Here is a 26,993-nt window from a genome sequence, read left to right as displayed (position 1 = left end):
GACTACAGATACCATAAGGATGCAACACAGTTCATGCTCTATCTCCTCTGTACTCAACGTACAGCATAAATCTCAGATGGTCAGCAGAGATAAGTGAGAGGCCTTGTGGAAAAATGGACACTATCCTGTTGGGTTAAGGGTGCTGGTGCCCAAGCATGGTTCTCCAGTGACTACAAATTTTACTTTAATTATTATTGTATTTCACTCATTTGAGCCACTGTGTTCTAAACAAATGTTTAAAAACAAATAAGTCTTGTCGAAAGACGAAACAGAGAAAAAAATTAAAGAACTTCAACTTATTTCTTCCAGGTATAGATGGGTACATACATCCCCAATTGGGGACTTTCCATCCCCAATTAACCAACAAAATAAAAATATACTTTAAAAAGAAAGAAATTCAATACCAGAAATGAACTAAAGGTGGTAATCTCATGGCAGACACTAAAAAGTTGATATCAATGAAATAAATGGGAAGTTCTGGTAGAACTGCACTAATCCTAAACCTAAGTCCCACTCTAGAATCAAGACTGATGAAGAACTGGAGTCAGCCCACTCTCAATGTCCTCATGCATTTCTTTCTTATCTGATAGCTGGTCACAGGTGTCTGCAGAAGCAGGAAAGGGTGTCACCACTCTCTACAAGCTGGGCTCATAGCTGAGTCAGTAAAATCAACCAACTCGCACATACTCAACCCTACCCATGAGAAGGAAGGGAACTTGTAGAAGACATTTTAGAGGGTCTGAATTGCCACTACCACCCAGGACCTCCAGTGAGAACAGGACACAAACAAATTTTCCTTCTCCTCCCTCTGACCACAAAAGGCAGACTGGAGTTTAGAGTCTGTTTTTCAAACAGTAGCTTGCGGGGAAAATTTAAAAATAAACTAAGATAAGGAAGGAAATTTAAAGGAAAATTTATCTGCCCATATTAAGCAAATACAAAGTCTAACTTGAGTTAAGAGAAACATGACCAATGTGAAAAACTAGCAGTAGAAATTAGTAATTATGGAAAGAGACTAAATAAATAATAACAATCTTAATATTAACAATAAAAATTATGGTCATCATAATAAAAGTAACTTAGCAGGAATTAAGTAGGGGAAAAATCTATGGCAGTCCTTCATAGTATTAAAAAGACTATAAATAAAACAATAAAACACAAGTTGATTTAATTTTAAAAATAATATGAAAGAGTATAATAAATAGGAGATAAGTTGAAAGCTGAAACAATACAATTACCTAGATAAAATTTTAAAGTAATGAGTAGATTCAATATAGATACTATTTTAATTTCTGGCCTAAAACAAAGCTTAATGTTTCTTAAAGCAAATGCAAAAATAAATAAATAAGGTAAAAGCAACTTGGTAAAATATACTTGGATAAGAGTCAGAAAAGGAAAGGATTAAATATAGCAATAATATAAAAGCTTAGAGTAGAAGAAAACAAAAGATACACTAAAAAATTTTATAATTTTTATAAAATACAAAAATTTAATATATAAAATTATATAAATATAAAATTATAAAATATAAAATATTTTATAATCAATATCTGACAGCAGGATTTCTGAATGAAAGCAGGCATGAGAGAACCTCTTGAAACTCTGGAAATGTTCTCTTTCTTGATCTGGTAGGAGGTCACATAAATGTATACATATACAGAAGTTAATCCACTCATATTTCTCAGGTTATGTGGATAAACAAACTGTAATCAGCAGGTATATTAGACAAAAGTAGAAGAAGACAGTCTCAGACAGTAGCTTTTCAAGAGTCTAGACACCAATTGGGTTTTATAGCAGGTGGATGGGGCATTTTTGGAAAAAGATTCATAGGAAATACAGTGATTATAATATTATCACACATATTTGAAAGTTTGAGAAAAGATGGTAATAATATAAGTTTGTTAAGATAGGATTTTTAAGTTAAAATAGGTACAATGCAATATTGTGCACATAAAAATTTTAAATGAAGTAAACATTAATTCCTGAAAAGCAAAAGAAAGGAAAGTGAAATAATACACCATTGGATCAATCTTATAAATATACATATAATGTAATCATGTAAAAACTAATTAATCATTTAACTGCAAGTTAGAATTAAAATATCCTAGAGACTAAAAGAAGAGTCAGATGAACTAAGAGATGTAATCCTTATTTAACATTACAATGGATAGAAGCCAACAGATAATAGCTAAAATTAACAAATCCAGAAATACCAATACTTATCATTACACAATATGTACAGGTAACCAATATAGCACATGGTAACTTATAAACATATACAATGTTTATCTTTTTGTGCATTAGTTAAAATAAATTTAAAAATGGGAAATAAATAGCTTGAATATGTGATAGAACAAAAAAGAAACATTTGAAAGCATTGTAGTTCTTAAAATGATTTGGGGAATGGAAAACTGTTGAGTGCCATTAGAGATGTTTTATCATTGTTCTGTATGAAAATATAACTTTAATAAAAATTTAAATAACAGAAAAAAATTCCAACCAGAAAATAGCAGGACCAAAGTAAAGTAAATGAAAATGTAAAAGCTTTGGAAAAGAACAGAGGGTAACTTGAAAGGATGTCTGTGCAGAACTCAGACTACATAATGACAGCATTATGACTGCATTACAAAACACAATGCAGAATGGCTGGGGGTATAGCTCAGTGGTAGAACACTTGCCTGGTATGCCCAAGGCTCTGGGGTATAGCCTCAACACTGCCAAAAAAATTCAAAATAAAAACTACTAACAAAATAAAAATCATTGTAGAACGGGGAAACCAAGCATTTGGGGATGGAGAAAGTAAATACTTGCTTCATTTTGTATAGAACTGAGACCTTCAATACTGCCTGCATTTGAAATGAGAATTTCAAAGTTACTTCCTTCTGTCAATATTTTTGTACTATCATTCATTTCACCCTAAACAATAATAAATAGGCTAAAAAGTACTGGGTAAAAAAAATTATCTGAAAATTAGTGCCCCTTCAATTTTATTCAATGTATACTGTCAAATTGAAAAACAGCATACAGAGTATGATCTCATTTTTATTTAAACAATCATTTCCTGACTATCTAAAATAATTTCATGAATTACTAGCAAGTCATTTGTGAGAGACGATTTTAAGCAAAGTATGGTTTTGGTTTTCTCACTCTTCCATAATGCTTACATTTTTATTATAAACTTCTATTATTTTACAAAACAAAATAATCATCTCTCAAAGTCAGTGTGGATGGTATTATGTAAAGCACCAAAACTCTAGCAATCCCCAGGTATCTTTTTGTCCTCCTGATACAGGGAGTGTATTTTCTCCATCACTGACGGGATCTTTGCATTTTTATCCAAATGTTAATTTTACATATTTTTTGTACTTCTGTCTTTTTTCATTATGTAAGTATTATCTCCAAGGGCACATACTTTATTTCCAGTTTATTGATTTCTACTTTACGCCCACCATAAATCTGTAAATAAATATTCAATAAGTTTTTAAGTATATTAATATATACAAAATGAGAAAAAATTCTGGCTGAAAGTATATAAGAATCTCACACAAATTGTGTGTGAATCATCATTGTAGTTCTGTTATTCTGTGTGTAGGGTCTCACCCAGCCTGGCTGCTAAGTATATAAGCACAAATATGATGCCACAATTTAGTACTTTTTTTTTTGAAGAACAGTAAAGGAAAAGTTTTCTTTTTATTATATATTTCAGCATAAGGTGCTCTATAGTTTATAAAAATATTGTAATAAAATAAACTAATATTCAAAATTAATAAGTGTTTAAGCTCTGTGTATTTTATATGCTATTTCTTTTAATTCTCAAGATTGCCTATGAAGTAAGCACTAATGTCATTCTCATTTTACAAATGGGAAAACTGAAGTGATATTAGAATCAGGATTCCAGTGCAGGCAGTTTGCTTGATAACCCATACTTTTAATCTCTAACAGCAAAGGTTATGACAGATTAAAATGGACTCTTTGATCATTAAATGGATCAGATTGGTCAATATTAAGCAGTTTATGGGGTAATCTTAACTATGTGAATGTTTTGTGGGACTCTGGTTACCTGTTTGAGAAAAAGGAAGGAAACAGATGCACTCCATTAATACACACATTATATATTCATCAATATATGTATAATATACATATTAATGATGGACTTCAAGAACACAGTTATCTATGTAGAATTTAGTTCTTGAATCTACAATCTAAATCAATAAAATTACAGAATGATTGCTCCCTTCTTATGAGGTCAGGTATCACAAAAGCCTGAGCTACATGGTATCAATTCTAGAAACAAGTATAACCTCCCTCTCACAAAATCCCAAGAAAATTATACAAGTTGTCCTTTTGAATACTCTGGGGCATTTTTTAAACTTATGTTGAAAATTGAGCCTTCTTTTTATATTTGTATTTGATTTAAACTTTGTCAACAACTTCCGTATGCCAGTTTTCAAGAGCCTAAAGATAAGTATTGAATGTCATTCCTTTCTTCTCTATAGATGAAATTTCTTCAGTCTTTGAGTCTTTAACTTTCTCAGTTATGATCTGCCGAGACTTTCCACGTACCAGGCAGGTTGCAAATCAGTTAACGTGTGCTACCTTATTTAATCCTCACAAAACTGAATAGAGTAGGTTTTACCATTCTTTTATGGATGATCACACTGAGCCCTAAGAGGGTTAGGTAACTTGTCAGAGTCACAAAAGGTAATCACTTATCTTTATGTTGCTTTCCACTTTTTTCCACATGAAACCAAGTTGAGTGTAAACACAAAAGGCCCTTTGAATAGTCATGCTATACTTTTTTTCTTTGTTCTAGAGAACAGAACCTTGAATTTGAGTAATATGTAGACTGCAGACCCAATGAAAGTTATCTATGAATTCTTAAGAGCAGACTAATAGCAACGTACTTTATTTTATACACTTAAACTAAACCAAGCCTAAATCATTACTCTCCTGATTTAACAAGGGTTACTGTCCTAAAGATTAGTCAAGTTTTATAGATTGTGAAATGAAACAATAAATGATGAACCTGAAATATGGAAATACAAAATGTTCATTATCAGAAAGCTAAACCAAAATAAAAGAACATTATTATTAAAGATGCAATTAAAGTCTGCAATGAAGTTATTTAAAATGTAAAAGTAAATGACAGCATTTGGGCTGGAGGTGCAGCTCAAGTAATAGATTGCTTGCTTAGCAAGTATGAAGCCCTGGCTCAATTCCCAGTACTGTAATTAATTTAAAGTAAATGACATCATATTTTTGGTTTTACAGAAAAAAATATACCTGTACTAATTTTTGTAAATTTACTATAAAGTGTTCTTTCAGTCAACTTCTCATTTATTTATCTTATAAAATATTATAATGAATTTTTAAACGTGAAGGAAATTTATATCAATGACATATCAATAATTGCTTTTATACAGAAAACAGAATATACATATTACCAAAAGAATGAAACTAAACATAAATCAAGATTGTTCCTATTCAATAAGCATAGCTTCAAATAGCTGATTTCTAAAAATAAGTTCCAATCTCAAACCCAAGTTTTTATTGTGCATAATGGAAAAAATTGCATGATGCATATTTGTAATATTATTTTTTTTCTAACTGGTAACCAAAGTGCAGAAGAAAAACAAGGAGACAATTACAAAAAATAGTTATAGCCGCAATGGAGACAATAGTGACAACACGGACATTAACCTAATCACACCCACACATACATTAGTTAAATTATTCAACTTTGTAATGTTATTTCTAGTACCACAGGAAACAAAACTGGGGTTTTTCCAAAGGGAATAAGATGTTGAAACATTATAACTCATATTTCTCTTCCAGGAAAGGTGATTAATTTCACGTATTAACAGTGGAAGAAAGTACCAAGTGTTTCTTGGACAATATCTCTCTATATTTATGTAGTGGATGTACTGAAGCATTTCCCACCCCTCCCTAGAATACCAGCTTCACTTAGTGGTCAGTTATTAAATACAAAGATCACATCTGCCCTCTGATGCTGAAGGAGCTTCCTTACTGTGCACCTCCCTGCAGCTCAGAGGTACAGGAGATTAGTGAGCAGAGGGGTTTGGGATTATCTCAGACAAAGTGAGGTGGAAGTAAGTGTGTAACAGCTCCTGCATCCTATCATGGACAATTCTGAGTCTTATTCTACACAGTAATTAGAGGATCCTAAGTGATACTGAGTTATAATAATTGCTCAATGAACTATTTTGCTTATTAATATACACATCATGGCCTTTCTCCATTTCCTGCCTCACATGCTGCATTCTGTCTCTAGTGCTTCATTGACTCACCCTCTAAATAAACTCCCTGTTCTGAAGTCTATTTCTCAGAGTCTTCCTCAGAAATCTCTATACATGTACACTATTTAACTTACTTCTTTTCGAAAATAAGGGGTTATCAAACCATTTTAGGATTATGCTTTTTAGTTATAGTAAAGAATGATCAGCAAAAATTATTTTTATACAAATTCAGAGTTTTCTCCTTTCTTGCTCTTTTTAAGGTGCAAAAAAATAATTCTATGCCTCATAGAATTATACCTATACTAATACTTAACCAAGGAAGCAATTGTTTCTTTTATGTAAACAAACAGAATCAATTGTTAAATGATTTTGTCAATACCTCTCAACCTCCATATACATAAACTGAGAATGTATGTCTCACCTCCAATCACTTTTTAGACCTTGTAGGCCAACAAATAAAATTGAAAATAAAAAAAAAACCCTACAAGTATTGAGAAGGATAGTTGAGAGTACTGTCCTAAAAGTTGCATATAATATGCTTATCATGACATGGGAAATAGGTACCAAGCAATTACCAGCTTTTTCCAGTAACACTATATACAACTGAAAGCAGAAAGAGTATGTCTTAATGCTCCTACAATCATATCTCACCCAATAAGATATACAAAGGATTATAGATATCTTTGTTATTAAAATAATCAATTCTTTTCAAAGTTTCTATCTGGTGATACATTATGTTGGAAGTAGTTTTTAGGTGTCTAAGAGGAGTACGCATGGACCATATTTTTGGAAAACAAACAACATTAATAATAGTATAATTTTATAGTCTCTAACTGTGCATCAGGGATTTTCTTAAAGATTTATTTAACCTCACAAAAATCCTATAAGGTAAGTGTTATTTTATAATTATTTTGCTTTCAGGAAACTGCAGCTTTTTATATCAATTAATTTACTTGCTCAAGATTAACCTAGTAAGTAGTTCAGTTGATACTCAAACCCAGAGCATCAAGTTCAAACCAAAAATTATACTGATCATCTAGTCTACTAACTAATGACTGTTCACTTACTAGTACTTTAGTCCACTTACTAATAACCATTTAGGATGAATCATTCAAAGTCTCCAATATAATATGGTTATTTTAACTGAACTACAATGGATCAAGGGTTCCCTGTCCAGAATACACATCAGTCAAATTCTTTTTTCTTTCCTCACTTCTATACTTCACTGGGCAGTGTCATTGCTAGTGACACACTCACTCAAAACTAGATTAGAATAGAATATTGGGCTTCAATTGGTACAAATTGTTAATAGTTCATTTATTTAAAAAACAATTCTAGATCTGTACAGAGGTTTAAACAATGTTTCAAACTCACTTAGTACAAATTTGAGGAATTGTATTCCTGAAGTATCTGCATCCGTCCTCTCCTTTTATTGTCATTACTCTATAGATTATTGATTCTAAGACAACTCAGGTCTTGAGACAGCACATTGTTTTATGTTATTTTTAAGAAAAAGGGTAATACGTTCAAATAAACTAAAATATACTAGAAATTATAAAGTGAATTCTAATTTGAACAGGAAAAAGTCATGTCATAGTCAATGAAATATCATAGCATTATCATCTCACACAGTCTCTTAAGTACCTCTTATTCATCCCACTCAGTCTCAGAACTGATCTCTTTAGGACCTGTTTACTTTCTATAATGTCCCAGATTGATCCTTCTACTAGAGGCTGGCCCTGTGGATTACATACCCAGACACCCACGCCTACTTCAATGGAAGGCTGCAGCAAAGCATCAAAAGATGAAAAGGATAATGGGGTTATTTATTGGCCCTCCCACTCAGCCCCCATTCCAGTTTTGGCAGTGGCTGCTTTCTTGCATTGCCCTTTGTGTGAGGCTTTTCTCCATCACTCTGGTTTTCATGCAGCTCCAATAACCAATTTCCCTTCCCTTCCCTCACAGCCATAGTAAAGGATTCCTGCTGCTGTTAGTCTAAATGCTTCACAATCTATCCCTTCTTGAATTCTTCAGTCCTGCATGTCTCAGTAAATAATCCCTTTATTATGTTTTTTTTTCCAGTTAAAATCTTTAGTGGTACCATCTGCTTCCTGCCAGGAGCCTGATTAATACAAGTATAAAGATCATCCTCAGAAAACAGAATCTGTAAGGTGGATTTTAGAACTGTGTTGCTCTCATTATTTTGGAGGATACATAGTACACTGGCAATTTGTGGCATGCAGAGGCACCATGTGACTGGAGTGTTCACCAGTTATTATTGGGGTGGAGTGTCAGTGAAAAGTTTTAGGCGATCTAATGTTATAGAACTTAGTTAATATGTAGAGGTAGGGATTCTAGGGATTTGGAACAGGTGTGGGGTGGAATGGCTGCTCAGACAGATGTAAAGAGCATGTGCACATACAAAGATAGCCAGAACTCCTGTCACAGCAAAATCCCTCCAGGATTCTTAATATAAGAGCATTGTTTAGGAAGACATAGAATTATAAGACTTAGATATAAGGAAAATAAGGCCAACATGTGTCTGACAACTTAGAAATTCCAAATGTTTCTGGATTTTCCTTAACAGATGGAACTGGTATTTCCTTATAAAAATAAGCAAAGAAACAAATAACAACAAAAACAAGTTTTCAAATACTTGTCTTGAGGCAATTTCCTTAGAATTAAAGTCAACTTTTCTTAATATCTATGCCAATATTACCCACTGATTGCCTATAGGATCAACAAACTGAATTTGATTTCAAAAGGGAAAGAGGAATATTCTAGAGAGACTATCTGGTCAGCATGAGTCTGAAAGTATAGATGGGATGATTTTTAAGGGTTATTAAACTGAAGAAGGAAAAATAGAAAATTGGATATATGTGGATTTATCATATAGCATTCAGGATTTACTGTTAACTCAAATATATGGAGTGACATTACCAGCCTCTTAGAATGGTTGATTAAAGCTTAGAATCCAAGGTGGCCTATACTCAAGGTAGCTGCATTGCATAAATGTTCCTGCTAGGATAAAGATTAGGTGTCAACAGGTAAACCTTCTGTAAAAGACTAGGTGGTAAATACTTCAGGTTTTGTGGGTCACAAGATCTCTTCTGCCCTTCCTCCTTTCTTCTTCCTCTTCCTTTTTGTGCAGCACTTAAAAAGCATAAAAACCATTCTTAGCTGGTGCAAACAGGCACCAGCTGCTTTTGTCACTGGCTGTAGTTTGCTGACGTGCTCTCTAAAGTGTTTTGAACATTCTCTTCATGAGAATTAAGAAATCTATTCATGCACTGTGTTGTCTGTCCTTTGCAGCATGGAGATAATGATTAGGATTGGACCTCTGAATTAAATGTTCTGATGCGAATTGGAATAATGAAGTTTTGGATTTATAGAGAATAAATGTCAGCATTTAATCATTACAGACAATGTAAGCAATCTAAGTGTTTTAAACTGCAATGATCATAACGGCAATTGAGGGGTATCTATAGGGATGAAATATGTATATAGCCTATCTTTATTTCATCTAGATAAATAAAAAGTCAAAATTTGAGTGCAGAAACAGACTGCAATTGACATAATGGAAATTCACAGATTCTTAAGTTAATTATATACTCAGAGGCATTTGACTGAGGAAAGATCAAGTCCCTTTGACAAATGATTCTTCTGTGCTCTTATACATAGGTACGAAGAAGATCCTCTAAGCCTTCCTCACACTGACTGGCTTCCACGTGTACAGTGGGTGAAAGAACATCCATAGCAGAATGCCAGAAAATATCTTCTAGTGACATATACTGTCATCTAGTGATAATAATGGTCTCAACTCACACAAATTCCCAAAGACTCAAAATACCTCCATGAGACAGCAGTAAGTCAGATGTATGGAAGTCAGATGTAGTCATAAATGATACATTGTCTTGTACATATATAATAATGGTTCCAGCGGGCCTTAGAAATAACTTATGGGTGTGTTTAAAACCAAGAATGTATAGTGACAATATATTTATATAGAAAATATCAGAATCCTTATAGAAAATGAGAAATAATATGATAAAAGGGTAAACTGTAAGTTTCTAGAACTACTGAACACCATCTGCATAGTAAACTAAAAAACGAAACAAAACTCCCATATTCTTTAGAGTATTATGAAGATTTGTGCTGCCAACAAAGACTTGGAAGATGTAATGGTCCTAGGAATCAAACCCTGGCTCCTTGGGCAGGTTAGGCAGATGCATTACCTCTCAGCTACATCTCCAGCCCCATTTCTTTCCAACTCTATTTAACTCACCAGTTTGTTAGTACAAAAGCCATAGTATCTTATAAAATAACTGATTTTTATAAACATATTCAGGCATTGTTATTAACTGCTATTCTACACATGATATTTTTACTGGAACAAAGTAATTAGCCTATGGAAACTATAAACAGATATTGGAATGAATAAAGATAATAAGAAACAGACTTCAGGCATGTTTCTTGAATTGTCTCAAGTCTGTGCTTCCTGTCATAATAAAATCTGTAGAAATACTGACCATATTGAGATGCCATATGTCATCCTGTATAATATATAAAATATATAATTGATGAAATTAGCTATACTTGGTTATAAAGAAAGAGCAAACACTCCAGATGTCATATTATGATACACTTATACCAAAGTGTGAAGGACAAACAATGTTGAAATTTGCCTTCAATATTGGCAAACTTTCTAGACCTCCATATCTAATGGCTTGAGGAAAATCAGGATACCCCTGTATATTGAAAGACAAGTTGCTCAGTCTTATCACTTGATGGGTCTGAATTTTGATTAAGATATACACATTGTAGTATTACGTCCACCCACTTAGCAAGAAACCAGTAAGGATACCAGTTTTGAGTAAGACCTAGAATAATAAGGGCTTGATGCACAGTCAGGCTCACTGGCGCTTTTTAATAATGCTTCATAAATTATTTGTCAACTATCATAGGAGTTCTGCAACACATACTCCTACAATTTTGAAGGAAGATCATGTCTTATTTTTCAAATGACTCTTTTAAAAAATTAACTTGTAAGTTATTATTGGGTCCTGACAGAGATTAATATCTTTTTATAGGATGCTAAGGGTTTATGGAGCCTAACTGGTCATTGGCAAAATAAACATTCTATGATTCAACAAATTATTAATTTGGTCATGAGAAACCATATTCCACTAGAAAACGGATATGATATATACAAATCAGAGTCAGGTCAGTCTACATAGGACAAGTGAAGTTCTATGAGCATATGGTTCACTCTCTTGAAACACTACAACTTACTGCTTCATGACCTCTCCCTCAATATACATCTACTGTCGCATGGGGGATTACCTAAACTGTTAACAGAGTAAAAAAGGCATGACATAGTTTCTGGATGAGTCTGAAATGTATTCTGTGCATAGTCAGTCCAACGTGCCTGACTGCTCCATTACAGACCCACACATATATGTCTCTGAAAGAAAGTGGTGAAGGAAAGTCCTCTAATTTACCTAAGTTTGTGCAATATATTCATTAATTCGCTTTCATTTGAAGAAAATATAGCCTGAGCTATGGATCTATATTGAACAAAAGAAGAAGAAAGAGTGGAAATAATATGCTTATTTCATTTCAGAATTAAACACACATACTAAGTTACTAAATAAGAAAAATGCTAAGAAACATGAGCCCGTAAGTTAAATTCTTCCATATGATGACTTCCTTATGCTCTTGTGGCTTATATAAAAGCAAATTAGATTTCAACTCATGTTTCCCAGTCTTCCTTTGTGAGTAATTGAACCTGTACAAGCCTTTGGCTACATTGGTGATCAACAAATGCTTACCGAAAATTTGCGAGAGTTACAATTGAGGTTTCAATAGGATCAAAGTTTCATAGGTTTTATTTGGTTGAGGAAAATTCATCTTGAAAATGTTTTTCCCTTTGGCAAAGTACATTTCACAAACACAGAGTTCATGTGAAGGAAAAGCATATAATTATACAAAACTTAGGGCAGATATTTTGAAGATGTAGAATAAAGATATTGTCCTTGAATAATTATGGCAATTGACTAAATTTCCATGAACATACTGATTTGTCAAATGTACAGATTTCAAAAAATCTTTTTAAAATAGTAAGGTAACAATAGTAAGGTAAATTTTATTTATGTAAACTATACTTCTTGATTATAAAAATAAATCTGAAAAAAATTATAAAATTTGAAAAATAATTTCAGGTTTAGAGTTCCATGGAAGCTCTTTAACAGAGAAACTAAAGAATAAGATACGTTTTAAGGTTTACTAATTTTAAATGCCGATATTACCCAACCCTACATATTTATGAAGTCAGAATTTGATACAAATGTATTCCGCCAGCCAGTAGTAATTTCAGGACATCTCTGATCATATTAATTAGTATAACTGAAAATCAAAACTGTCTTTTGAAGAAATTACAACTGTCATATTTTCACTAATGATAAATGTCAGATTTAGCATTTAACCTCAAAGTAAAAATGTCTTTAAACGTCCTGGGTGCAGGCTGGGAGTTGTGGTTCATGCCTGTAATTGCAATTACTCAGAAGAATCACAGTTCCATGCAAACTGGGCAAAAAGTTAGCAAGACACTATCTCAAAAAACAACCCTGGCTTGGTGGAGTATGCCTATAATTTCAGCTACTTGAGAGGTGGAGGTAGGAGGATCATGATCCCAGGTGAGTCTGGTCAAAAGTATGAGATTTTATCAATAAAAAAATTCTAAAGTTAAAAGGGCTGGGAGAGTTACCCAAAAGGTAGAGTGTGTTCACAGCAAGCATGAGGCCCTGAGTTCAAAATCCCAGTAATTCCAAAATATATATATATATATATCCTAGGTGCCATACTTCTAATTTTATTCTATAGTATATTTTACTTACCCCCAATTTTTATATTGTTTGCTTTATTATGTCAGTATTAAACAAGGAAATATACTGGGGGCAACATTCAAAATAGGCTTCTAACCAGTAACCCAATTCTTATCTGCAAGTGTTTCATTGACTTTCTGCAATGTGCAAGCGTCTATGTTCTCGATAGCCTTTGGCCTGTTCTCCAGGATGTTTTATGGCTGCGTGGGTATCTCTGCTATTTTTTGAGATTTCATTTTACAAATCCTACTTTTTTGAAATAAAGATTTACACCAATATATGTAAAGATATTAGACAATATTGACTTTATTGGTAATAAAGGCATTATCTGATTCCCCCCTCTGTCCCGTTTCTTCATCTCATTACAACTTTAAGACAAGTATCCTCCATTTAATTCAAACATAAAATTTTAAACTTGAGAAGACTTGAGCTAAAAAGTTTAAGAGATGTACCAAAACCACACTATTAGCAAGCCATAAGGTTGAATTTAAATTTACATCATTTACCTCTAAATTATGGTCTGTTTATCAAACCACAATGCAAGCAATACTGTTGACAAAATTAAATAAAACTGAAGTCCATTCCTGGAGGTTCCCAACAAATAACTGCATGACCAGTTCATATGGTTAAAAAAAAATAACTTCAGTTTCACTGACAAATCTACCTTTGCTGTCCTAGTTCTGAGCAAGAGAAAACTGTGTTGGAAGTCTCTTAGTTCCATGTTTTTGGTGGTACTGGGGTTTGAACTCAGAGCCTGGAGCTTGCTAGGTAGGCACTGTGCCACTTGAGCCACATCCCCGGCGCTTTTTTGCTTTAGTTATTTTTTGTATAGGATCTCCCATCTTTAGCTGGGGTGGGCCTCAGGATGTGATCCTCCTATATATATGTGCCTCTGGAATAGCTGGGATTATAGATTTGTACCACCATACCACCACTGCCTAACATATTTGTCGAGATGGGGTCTCAGTAAGCTTTTTCCTGGGCTGGCCTTGAACCATGATCCTCTTAATCTCTGCCTCTCAAGTAATGGTGTTTACAGTCATGAGCCAATATGCCCTGCCTTCTTTTTTCTTTATTTTACTGTACTTTCCGATTAAACCTCTTCTTTACAAAGCGCAAGATGGTGACAGTAGAGGAAAATAAGACAGAGAGGATGGCTAATCATGACTTCAGATCAATGATCAAGGTAGTTTCTTATTTTTGAACTCCTTTCAGAAGAAAGTAAGCAGATCTAACTGTGTGAATTGATCCTTTTTAGCCTCTGTATTAAGGTCTGTAAAGGACATGATAAATACACTGCATGTCATCTAAATGCAGTAGAATCTTGCAATTTACACTGGCAAGCATTTGATTACCACCTTGACACTGATGTCTTCCCAGAGCTTTTTTGTGATGTCATATTATGATTTCCTAACTGATTAACAATATTGATTTAGCAAAACTCTCTGCAGAAATTTCATCTCCAAATTTGCATCCCAATGTGAAGCTGTTAAAATATCAGGGATATAGCTGTACAGTAGAAAATACACACAAACTGAACAAAGTGTAGGTTGAATATCGATGCATTTCATACAAGCAAATTCAGCAGGACAGCAGCACCTGATGTCAGCATCCTCTTAGCCATTCTTGACCAGAAGGGAAGTAGCAGGTCTAGCAAAGTGTATCTCCTTCCACCCACAGAAGCTCCCCAGGGTCTTCTGGGGCCTATGCTCACAGTAAACAAGACTTCTGGGCAGATAGCAATGATCAAAAGACTAGATAACTCTAGAAAAATACTCAATTTTGTGACAGCACTTCATAACAACTACCTTGCTCCCATTTTAACTCCTTCTGTCTTCAAAATGTGGTCAAGGGCTTATTTTCCTTAGGTCCATCTTTGGAAACTTGATAAGATCTCAATTTTCCAAAAACAAGTCCCAGAAAAGAGCCATGATGTAACTAAATATCTAGGTAATTCGTAAGTCCACTAAGGTTTGAGAATAACTAGAGGGTTTTTTTTAATATGGGCAATCTTTTTAGTACCATAGTTGATAACAGCCGTAGTCCTTAACTTCTCACAAATTTTGCTGATCTAAAAAAAAAAAGATTTTAGTCTTTCCTGTAAAAAAACGAACTGAATGCATGTGACTTATTTAATTCACTAAATAATTTACTTACTCAAAATCTGCCTTAATTCACCAGTGATTTTGTTTGTCAAATGAGAATCAGTTTGCCTATTTACAAAGGACACATTTTTTAAATTATGTACCTAAAATTTACATTGTGATTCTGAAGTGAATATTTTATTTATGATATTTACAAAAATTATAGAAAAAGAAGTATAGATGGTGATTTGGGGAAGGAGATTTTATAATACAATCAATATGTGATTCAGTAAAAGTGAGTTTAAAGTATTCCATGTCATACTAACTTTTAGAATGATTGCTTTCTTTCTATTATAAATTCCCATATAGCATATTATAATACTGGTAATTTTATAGAACTTGGAAACTAACCTGGCTTTGAAATTATAGCTAAAAAACCAAATGTTCAATTATTTTACACTTGGCTGATATGTTGTAGAAGATTGAATACTAAATTTTTCTGAACAGAAATAATGAAGCAATGGAAATTCGTGATGGGCCTGTTTTCATTAATATTTGACATTTGGAAGTATATAATATAGTAAGATCTATGTGTAACTTTTATAAAAATGTGAACATCTAGACAAGGAAATAGGATTGTAGAATATGAAGAAACAGAAAGAAATATTACAACTGTTCATAATTTTCTTATTAAAATATATAAGATATTGTCTATCAATATCAAGCTTTACACAATGTAAATGTTTTAAAGATAAAACTAGGCCTAAATATATAAAAATAAATGTTTTAAATTTATTCTTAATTTTAGTAACCCACATTACTTATTAAATCTGACTGCTTAATTATTTACATTTCAATACAGCACAGAGAAATAGGTATCTAAATACTGTATTGAACATTTTCCTAGATATAATCTTTTGAGTTTGTAAAAACAAAGAGAACTAGTAACTAAAAATTTCCACTTGAACTTGCTTAATGTAATTCATACTTGTAATCAAAGTTTAAAATCAATAGATACATATATATTTCCCATATAATATACATATTGTATATTTTGCATGCATATATTTTAAGAGTTAAATACAATTGTTTGAAAGTATTAAGAATTTCTAAGAAATAATAATCCTCCTTTCTCTCCTTGTATAACCCTAATTCTTACTAACATTTTTTATTCTCACTCATCATTTGGATTTTCAGATCAGGTATTTTGAAATTCAACAAGGTAGCTTTCCATGATTACCCGTAAGTACTAAAGTTTTGATAACTATCTTTATTAGTTTCCTTTATACTTTTTTGATGTTTATTTAATAATCTTTTAATGTTATTAAAAATTGTTCAGACTTTAAGAGATAAAAAGATTTTGTTTTGTTTTTACAAAAGGAAAAGGATTTTATACTTTACCTTAATATAGGTAATTTATTTTAGTTTCTCATTAAGACCTATGGCTGAGAGAACCATGGGGAAACACCTGTAATCCCAGCACCTTAGAAACTGAGTGAAGCAGAAAGATTGCTAGTTTAAGGCCAGTCTGGGCTACACAGTGATACTCTGTGTCAAAAAACAAAATTAAGGGCAGAGAGAGAGAGAGAGAGAGAGAGAAAGAGAGACTGACTTGAGGATGCTTCTCATCTTACTTATCCTACTGTTACTGTGAAAATGCATCACGGAAGTCAAGGGCCAGTAATTCATTACATGTCACAACAGGCAGACTTGAAAAATTTACAAGTCAAAAAAGATCTAAATTTTACAAGATGTCCCCCTTTGACAAATGTTGCTATTTTTTTTAATGGTTTGACATTTAAAAGACTGAAAATCATTTTATGTATATACACACAAACAATGCAAGACAAATATTAACAATATTTCTAAGTGGAAGACCATGGTATAATTTTATTTTTTTTTATTCTTCAAACATTTAAAAAATAACCTATAAATAACCTATAAAATTATGCCATATGGTTCATAAATGGCAAATCAGCCCTACTTCAAATGAAATTTTATGATTAAGAGAAAGCATTCTCAAAATAATTTCCTACCAGGCTTAAAAAACTGCTCATATTCTCAGATATGAAAACAAAGTAGGAACATAAAGTAGTATTACCAAACTTTTGAAAGCATGGAATAATGCTTGCATGGCTAAATCAGTTGTCTCAGTGTTTTTAGGGGTTGAGATGGAATAGGGATTTTGCATTAGAAGCAGACAACATCAGGTACTACAGGAAGTAGAAATTTAACCAAACATTTCAGGAACAGTCCTGAGTTTATCATTCTAAAGTTCTTGGTTAAGTGAGCTTCAGTTTCTTTACTGGAACAAGTGAAGATACTGATCCCTAATTCCCAGAGATAAAATGTGATGCCTGTGTGCCTGGTTAGTGTCTGGTACCCAGCAGTCAGTCAATGATATGAACAGCAACGATAATGATAACAATGTCAATAATTAGAATAAGGCTACCAAAATGTAGCACAAAACACTGTCCTGTATCTCACAAGTATTAACATATTTTAACATTTCTACAGCCCTGTGTTCTTTTTATCTCATTTTGCACTCCTGGCAAATGAGGTGCAGAAAAAATAAATGCCTTCCCAAAGTTCACATGTTTATGCTATTAAGAAATCTAATCACAGCAGTAGCCTTTGATAAGAATTTTGCTGATTGTAACTAAATATAATAAGGCTTTCTAAACAATATGAATTCCAGAAAGATGTAAAAATACTGAGAAAGTACATATTTTCCCAAAGATGACTTCAAAAAGGTAACATTGATGTTCTCTTCAGATGTTATCAAAGCTTATTTCTTCATGGTTTAACAACCAATTTTTGAACTGGACTGATGGTGTAGGAATGCCTGGTGTCTGGGCTCCTATCTTATATTCATGCTACTCTTCCTCTTGGCTGAGTCTGTATGTGTTTAGAAATCTCTGTTCGTTGCCAATACTGCTGCTGTAAGAAACCTATCAAAAATGGGCTGGGGATGTAACTCAGTGGTAGAGCACTTCCCGTACCACAAAAGACAAAAAACAAAGTTTACCCAAAATACAGTGACTCTAAAAGCAACACAAATTTCTTAACAGAAACTTAACTTCTTAACTCCAGAAGTGAGTGCAAAGGGTTACACTTGGCTAAAATCAGACTTTGGCAAGGCTGTGTTCTACTCTCCACTTTCCACAAGGCATCCACAGGTTGTGACTCAAGGCCTCATTCCTCCATCTTCAGCCAGAAACACTGGCCCACACCCTTTTCATGCTGACATTTGTCTGGTTCTGCCTCTTCTCCCTCCTTGGAAGGAGGACACTGTGATTATATTGAACTCCTCTAGACAGTCTATGACAATCTCCCCATCTCAGAATCAGCTGATTGGCAATCTTCATTCCATCTGCAACTTAATTCCCCTTTGCCATGGAATCTGACATGTATAGTTCAGCAATTAGGACCCAGGCATTTTGGGGGATTCTCTCTACCACAACATCTGAACACTTCTTTTGTCTCTAATTCCTTCTTTCCCATTCTTAAAGCCTTCTGAAGTAAAACAGACATGTATGCAATATACTGTCTGCTTCTCTTCACGGTGTTTGCAGAATAACCCTGATTCAATGGCTTAAATGATCATTGTTTAGATTTCCCATTGAGTCAAAGCAAATGATACATTAGAAGAATTTTCTAAGAGTCAATTAGTGGGGGGTTAAAAATTCCCTTGAGGATGTGAAACATTAGGCAGATGCAAATTAGTAGCGCTGCATTCTTACGGTACTCTTTATTGCTAACTTTTTACAATATGTTTTAATCACATCTCATTTACTGCTTTGGTGATTTCAAATACCCTAATGGCCATGATTAAAGACACTGCGTTTCTAGCATTATGTTGTAGCTATTTCACTTCCTGTTATCACATTCATCTCCAAGGACCTGGAAATAGCAAAACTCTTTTTTAACAATTATCATTTGGAGACTTATTTGTTCTTGTAAAGAATATTCCTATGATAACCTGCTTATAACTTACAATGGCATTTTTTATGTTTCATATTACCTCATACAACAACTACTGAAGTGTCCACATGGGCTGAATAATTTCTTGATATGGAAATGGATACTTATTCGTGTGAGAATGAAATTAGTTTATTTTAAAGAGACATAAAGTGGTAAATGGGCCAAGATTTTGGATTTGGCCATTTTACACTTAAAATATACTCTACTATTGACTAGTTATATGGCCTGAAGCAAATAATTAACATCTCTGTGTCTAGATTTCCTACTTGTAACACATGGTTAACACTACCTAGGAAATTAGTTGTTGTGAGAATTAGTAAGTATTAGTGCATTTTTACTAGTGCCTGACACTTGTAAGCACTAAATGAAAATTCATTTCAACCTGTAAAGTGAAATCTACTTTTGGAGAATAGCATTTGCTCATGGGTAAGTTGCAAGCACCTAGAAGCACAGTGACAGGGAGTCGCAGAGGGAGAAATTCAATCCCTTAAGGTACTTCTCCAATTCTAATCACTATAGGACAATGTCCCAGCTTAGAGCCTCTGTGACTTCATGAACTCCAACACTGTCAAAGAGAGTGTGAGCTAATATGCCCATAGCCTGTCCTTAGCTATAATTTTATAATTATAGTTATAGCTATAATTTTTTTCAACACCATCTTATTTTTAATCTGTGTATTTGTATGGTCAACTTCCATTTATGACATGTGATGATGGTGTCTCATTTATGGTGGTGATACAAAATGTTCCTAAACAAAAAAGGCAATCTAACTATTGTTTTTTCTTAAACAAGACAATAAGCAGAATAGGTAAACTTTGGGGAAGGTTTTATGAGAAGGGCTGAAACATGCAAATTGCTGTCTCAGGGAAATGTGCTCAGGACTGCACTGAGGTGAGTGATGACTTCTGGAAAAGTAGTTGCATATCAGAGGTCAACCCCATGCTAGGAAAAACATTCAGCTGCTGCTAACTGGTTCTCATGAGTGAGTTATTCAGACCCCAGTGAAGTTGAGGTTTTTGAGTCATCCAAGATTGAGTTAAGGTGAAGATAAAATGAAATAGAGCTTGTCCTATCCCTATTTCACTTCAGGCTACAGGATCTTCTTGTGGTCCCTTGAGCCCAGCACAGAAAATGAAGAATAAATATTTGAAGAATAAATGAATAAAATATAATTCCCCTGCAAAAGATTATAGAGGCTTTTGTTCTCATTTCCTCAATTCCAAAGGTCTAGTGAAAGCTATTTTTACTTCTACTATGTTTTTCTTTCAACACAAGAGATATTAATTAAATTACTAATATGAAACAAGTGTTACCATGAACAATTAGTGCAATCAGTATATAATGCCTCCTGGGCATCAGAGAGATTTGGAGCTTGCAAGATTTAAGGTCTGTTAGTGACAGAATTAGGACTTGATCTTGGGCTTCCTTGACTTCATATCCAGTGCCACAAAAATTATTTCTATGCTACTAAAAACTATTCAATCTTTATTTAGATTAATGAATAACAGTTTTTATTGTTCTTTTACTGAATAAATCATTGTGGATTTTGCTTTTTTGATTGACACTTCAACTAGCAGACATGCAGATACAAATTTAAAGTCCATAAACAGGTATGAGCTACAAAGCTGAGTAAGCAAAATTACTGAAAGTAAATGTAGAGGGACTAGAGATGTAGCTCATTGACAGAGTACTTGTGCAGAAGGCCTGGGTTTGATTTCCAACACCACCCCCAAAAGAAGCAAACATTGAAAAATTAAAAGCCAAAGTATATAGATCGTGGATTCTTTCCTACATTTTTTCCAATCACATATTTCTAATCATGATCACATTTTGTCTCAGAGAAATAAAAGAATAAAATAAGATGCATTAATCTAGACACGCAGAGGTTATTGAATTTAATTTGCTTTTATACTCTACTCATCCTTTTTATTTTTACTAACCCTAGAAAGTATTCTCAAATGCTAAATATTCTAAGTTTATTAAAAGGCTATAGCCTAATAAAAATAACCAAACTATTTGTTATCAGATTAAAAGTTAATTTACTGTTGAGAAATGCCTAACATTATCTCTATATAAAAGGCCCCATGAATTTTTAAGATTTTTCATAATCATAGGAAGTTTTTCCACAAAACAATCTGAAAACCATTGGCAAAACTAGGGTGCTAATCTAAAAGTTGAAATAAAAACTCCAAGGACATTCAGGAATGTGATATTCAGAACACCCCAGAAATAGGACATTCAGAAATGGTCACAACTTTTTCCCGTTTCACAAACTTAACTAGCTGCTCAAGTGTCACTCTTTTACTAGCTAATCAGCTAGTATCTATTGATGTGTTTATTTCTACTGAACTGATACCACAGGTTACCCCTTTCTTTAAAGGGAATCTAATGTATTTATCGGAGTAATAAAAGTCATTGCCATGTTAATGTTGCTTCTATGTAGCCTATTAATCTAGTCAACCTACAAAACATAACATTTATTCTCTAAATTGCTTGCACTTATCACTTGCTATTGTTTTAGGCAAAAAAAAATTCAATAATAACTTACTTGGATAACTCTTAGTAGGCCATATGCTTGCCTAAACACATGTTTTACTGACAAATATTTCTAACAAGGAAATAATCTGTTTGTGACCATTCTAGTCAAATTGTCCTTAATTTTAGAAAATCTTGGTGAATGAAATCTCAATATTTAAATAATGATATGTCACATATTTAGATGGTTATTGACATTAGTGGTAGGTTTACACAGTCTAATGTGAAAATTTCTACAAAATCATTTGATCAAGTTGAGATGAACACATGATATTTAAATATCAACTGCATTCCCAAATACACCTATATTTATAATTCCTCATACACTTTCCTAGTTTTATTTCATTCACATACTTTATTTTCTTTAGATTACCACATTCTGATTTGCCTCTCATTTTCTCCAGAACATGCCACAATGACCTTACCTGAACAACTGGGAGAAATCATCAAGCAATTAGAGAAATAGGCATACCTTGTGTGCTCCAACAGTCTATCAATGACACTTTCTCTACTCTATCACTCTCCAGTTTCTATTCCTATTTTAAGCTTCTTTCCCTCACTGTCCTTCCATCAAAATGTGTCCATCAAGAAGAGATCCAAACTTTGCTTACATCATGGTCTGCATAGCATTAAACAAAATATAGCTAAAGGCAGTGTTATCAATCACTGGCTGAAAAAAAAATCCTCTCAAGAATTATTTGCCCTTTAACAGAGATGGTAACTTTGTGGAAAATAACTTATTTTTCTACTAGTATTGCAATGACAATGTGCTAATGGATCAATACATTTGTGAAGCAACAGGTGAGAGGAACCGTCCATTCATTGCTGCTTACAGAGCTTCTTAGACCATCAAAATATTCTAACATACATAATGTTAAACCACAGAAAACGTTTTCTAAGGAACATAGATGCTACAGAACAGAGTACTTAAAGAAATAAAGCCTTGGGAGCTCAATTACTGTATTTATTGGCCATCAGATAAGTGTGGGTCACCCTTTATAAAGGGCCATGCATCTACTCAATTACAGAGCCATATCTATCAGTTACAGAGAATTCACTATGATCCAAGTATTGCAATATATTCTTCCATCTTTTGCTGATTAAAAAACACAGGTATAAAGAGGTCTTGAAACAGAATTATCAAAGGTCTACAACTCCTAAAGATGCATCTATTATACACACCAGATCAGAAAATGAATCCATAAAGTAATAAAATACTACAAGTAAATACCAAGGCATTTTGATGAATCTTCTACATTTTCCTAAGGAAAAGCAGAAATGTAACATTTTTTAATTGGCAACTTCTCAGCAGACTTGTTCTTCTAAAAGAAACAGAAAAGTAGATCATATTTCCTTTCCATAATTGTAATTCTTTCTAATTACCCATATGTTGCTAAAAGTTAGAAAGTTGCTTGGGGAAATATTTTTATTATTCTGTTGGCCTTCAAAGATGTAGGTGGGATACTTTGTGCCATATAGATTTGTAACTATAGATTTATAATTAATACTATAAATTATATATAAATAAATTATAAATTAAGTCAAGCATCTTTTAAACAATTCTGAATGTATCACTAAAGCCTTTCCTGTACAACTGTATGAACTATTGCTTCCACCAGAATGATGATATTAGAAATACTTCATCACAAAAGATATTAAGAGACTCTGGGTTAATTCCACTATAATTTGGTCATTTTGTGGGTGACACTGTTTTGTTTTTGGTTTCGTTTTTCAGGGTAAACATATATAGTTGAGGACTATGTCTCCTTCAAGAATAAAGAAATGAAAAAAAGTAACCACATTCTTATTTTAAAATGATATCTAAACAGAATCATATTATCAAAATGAGAATGTTTTCTTTGCCATTATTTTTCCTGAAGACAAAACACAATTCCACACTTAATACCATATAATTTATTTTCATAGTATAGCTTTTATCAAATTCAATTTGTAGTGAAACTGAGATAATATGTTTTAGGAATTATTATGTTCAACATATTGATGGAAAAAATTAATCAGGAGAACATGGAAGAACATTTATATAAAGTTATCAGTCCTAACATTCATATGTACATGACACGGAAGTGAAGAAAATAAACCATATAAACACATTCCTTCTAATAAAAGTGAGAGTTGAACACCACTGCACACTTGAAATAATAATATTTGCCAGTTGCTAAGCACCTGCTATGCATGCTCTAGACAATTTACATACAGAATTACATTTGATCAGCATGATGTTCTTACAAAATATGGAGGAATGGAGGGTACTTTATTTGCCTTGTATTTAATACAAATAAAAATCTTGACATATTTTAAACTGCAGTTCTATATGTCTGCATTTGAAGGCATTTGTTGTTTTATTTCAACAACTTGTACAGTTTAATATTATCTAATTTAAAATACGCATTTCTTTCTTATAATTTCAATATAGAAGGCACAATTTCTAACTTTGGGATGAATTCTACATGCAAAGACATTTTTCAATATAGAAACAATATCATGTTACATTTTTTCAACTGAATCATATTGAAAAAGTGATTGTAATGAGTGGAAATTTTCAACTTTGTTATTTGACTTAAATACATGAAGGTACTATACATATCTTCTGAGATCTTTCAGCTTTTATAGACAATATTTTCTACCCAAATTAATCCAATAAAAGATTTACTAGCATATCTTAAGTTAATTCTCCCCAAAAATTAATATATAAACACAAGGCATTTCCAATGGGACAGGATGACTCTATTTTTATTTGGACAATAGGAGATGGTTCAAGAGCCAGAAACTTTTAGTGTCTTGACCCTAATGTATTCTTGGTGTCAACAGCTGGCTAAGAGCCTTTCTGGTTCCTCTGCTTCCTGTTGGTAATAGAGACAGTTAGATTCCCTTATTGGGCTAGTTAGGAAAACTGTTCCTGGGAACCAAACCTAGAGACTTCTCCCAAACTCATGACTTAAATTGTATAAAAACATAATTCTCCATATTAAATTTATTTTTGTTTAAAATTGCTTTCCATTAAATGTCTCTAATCCATGTACTGTACATCTCAATTGTTTCATGGGAAAGGAGTAGATAAAAATAATTTTTAAATCCAAGTGGAAGAATGGAGGAATAACTAACAATAGCCACAATAGCCAAGAAAACTGTGAAGCATTTCTTGAGAGAACTTTCCTTAACAGATATTGGATTGGGGAGTAAACAAATACATTAATGGAACATAGCAGAGAATAGAGAATACTGTATGTAATTCATTGGCGAGAGCTTGGTTCATTTAATTATTACTGATTTCTCAATTACCTTTATTTTAAAATAGAAAACTGGATTCCTGCTTCATGCTATATACAAAAATAAACTCCAAGTACATTAGCTATTTAAATGTAAAAATTAAAATATCAGGAAAAAATGTAGAAAACTATATATGTAAAATAGGGATTATAAACTCTTTCTGTCAATACAGGAGACAGAAGCTATGAAAAAACTGATAAGCATATTTACCACAAAGAGTGTTTAAGATGTTCAGTGGCAACAAATACAATAACCAAAATCATTTGACAAATGATAAATTAAGAAAATATTTATGAGCTAGAGGTGTGGCTCAAGTGGTAGAGCACTGACCTAGAAAAATATTTGTCATGCATAAGATAAAGTTTAATTATTTAATAGGTAATGTGATCTTATAATTTTAAGACAATATGAATATGTAATACACAAAAGAGAAAATACAGATGCCAAAGAAATATATAAAAATACTCAATTTCAAGAAAAAATGCTAATTAAATGATAGTTAAATATCATTAGAAAAATACCACTTGTGGTAAGTATGAACAGACATTTTTCCTAAACTGCTGGAGAAATCAAAAATTTTTATTATGAGAATGATTTGATTATATATTCAACAATATGTCTGAACTCTTTCATTGGAATTGTTTTTCCTGAAAGTTGAGAACAGTGCTATCCAACAGAAATATAATGCAAAGAATAAAAGCCACATATATAATTTAGCTTTCACATCCATATTGCATCATTTTATTGGTTTAAATTATGACAATCAATTACAATTATATACTTAATCCAATAAATGTAATACATTATTTCAACATAGAATCAATGTAAAAATTAGTGGGAAATTTTATTCTATTATTTTGTACTAAGTTTTTGAAAGCTTGTATTTTGTATTTACAGCATATCACAATTTGAACAAGCCATATTTCAAGTTCTTTATAGCTACATGTCTAGGGACTGTGGTGCTGGGCAACACTGTACAGTTTTTTGCTCAACAGACAAGTGAGATTGTATCCCTCTAACTTTACAGTAAAATATGCATTGTGTTACTGCAGAACACAATTTGTTGCTCACTGCCTTTTATTATCAAAATTTTATATTAAGCTACTAATATGTAACAAGATTTTCCTAAATGCATAATTATCAACCTGATTTAATGTGCTTTTATCTAAATATTCAGCCTCAGTTGGATAGATTTATTCAGGGCTGCAATTTATAATCTAGTGATGGTGATTGAAAAAGAAAAGGGTCAGGGAGTTGAAGGACATGTAGGTAAGACTATAATGATGATGCATGGATTCCAATCTGGATAAAAAGGAAGGAATTATCTATTAAAAAAATAAGGCTAAGAAACAGTTTTAAAATGTGTCAAGGTTTTCACAAAAAGTGAAAGGTCCACAACAAAGAACAAAACAGGAAAGAAAGGAAGGGAAGGAGGGAGAGGAGTGCCAGAATCATGGAAGGCGGTAATAGAAATAAAGAAAAGGAAAGGCAGTAGTGAGACAAATGCTTAAACACACAAGAAAATCTGTATACATAAAAATGAATTCCTAGTGCAATTTTTCATCAGGGGAAGGTCCATAGTGGAAAATTCCCTTTTTATGATCCCATCAGCTTTAGAGTACAGTTAAATTGCTGTAGTAACACTGATCTTAAAATAAAAATGAGACTCTTCTCTGATGCTACATCTCCTCCATCTCCTTCTCTGACAGCCGTGCTTTCCAGAAGGTTTCAATTCATTCGCATTCTCTCTGGCTCAATTCTCTGTGCTAAAGCTATTTCTCTCTCTAAAGTCATCTTAAGTTGCAGGATGCCAAATGCGTTGAGAAATTTCAGTCCTCAATTTACCTGACCTGGACACTTTACCACTCTTGTCTTCCTAAAACATTCTGTTTTTTATTTCGTGCCAATATACCCTCACTTTCCTACCTTTTATCCTTTCCTCCTTATGTTGGGAGACTTCT

General features: G+C 32.9%; 1 protein-coding gene across 3 annotated transcripts in view; it reads right to left on the bottom strand.

Moving 5' to 3' along the window:
• Positions 1 to 26,993, bottom strand: part of Bank1 (B cell scaffold protein with ankyrin repeats 1) — a 297,267-nt gene that overhangs the window by 260,273 nt on the left and 10,001 nt on the right. The gene's annotated exons all lie outside the window — the stretch shown is intronic.

The sequence above is a fragment of the Castor canadensis genome, chromosome 9 (assembly GCF_047511655.1).
Source record: "Castor canadensis chromosome 9, mCasCan1.hap1v2, whole genome shotgun sequence".
Lineage (NCBI taxonomy): Eukaryota > Metazoa > Chordata > Mammalia > Rodentia > Castoridae > Castor > Castor canadensis.
The sequence above is the reverse complement of the archived record's forward strand: the minus strand, read 5'-3'. Positions and strand labels throughout refer to the sequence as shown.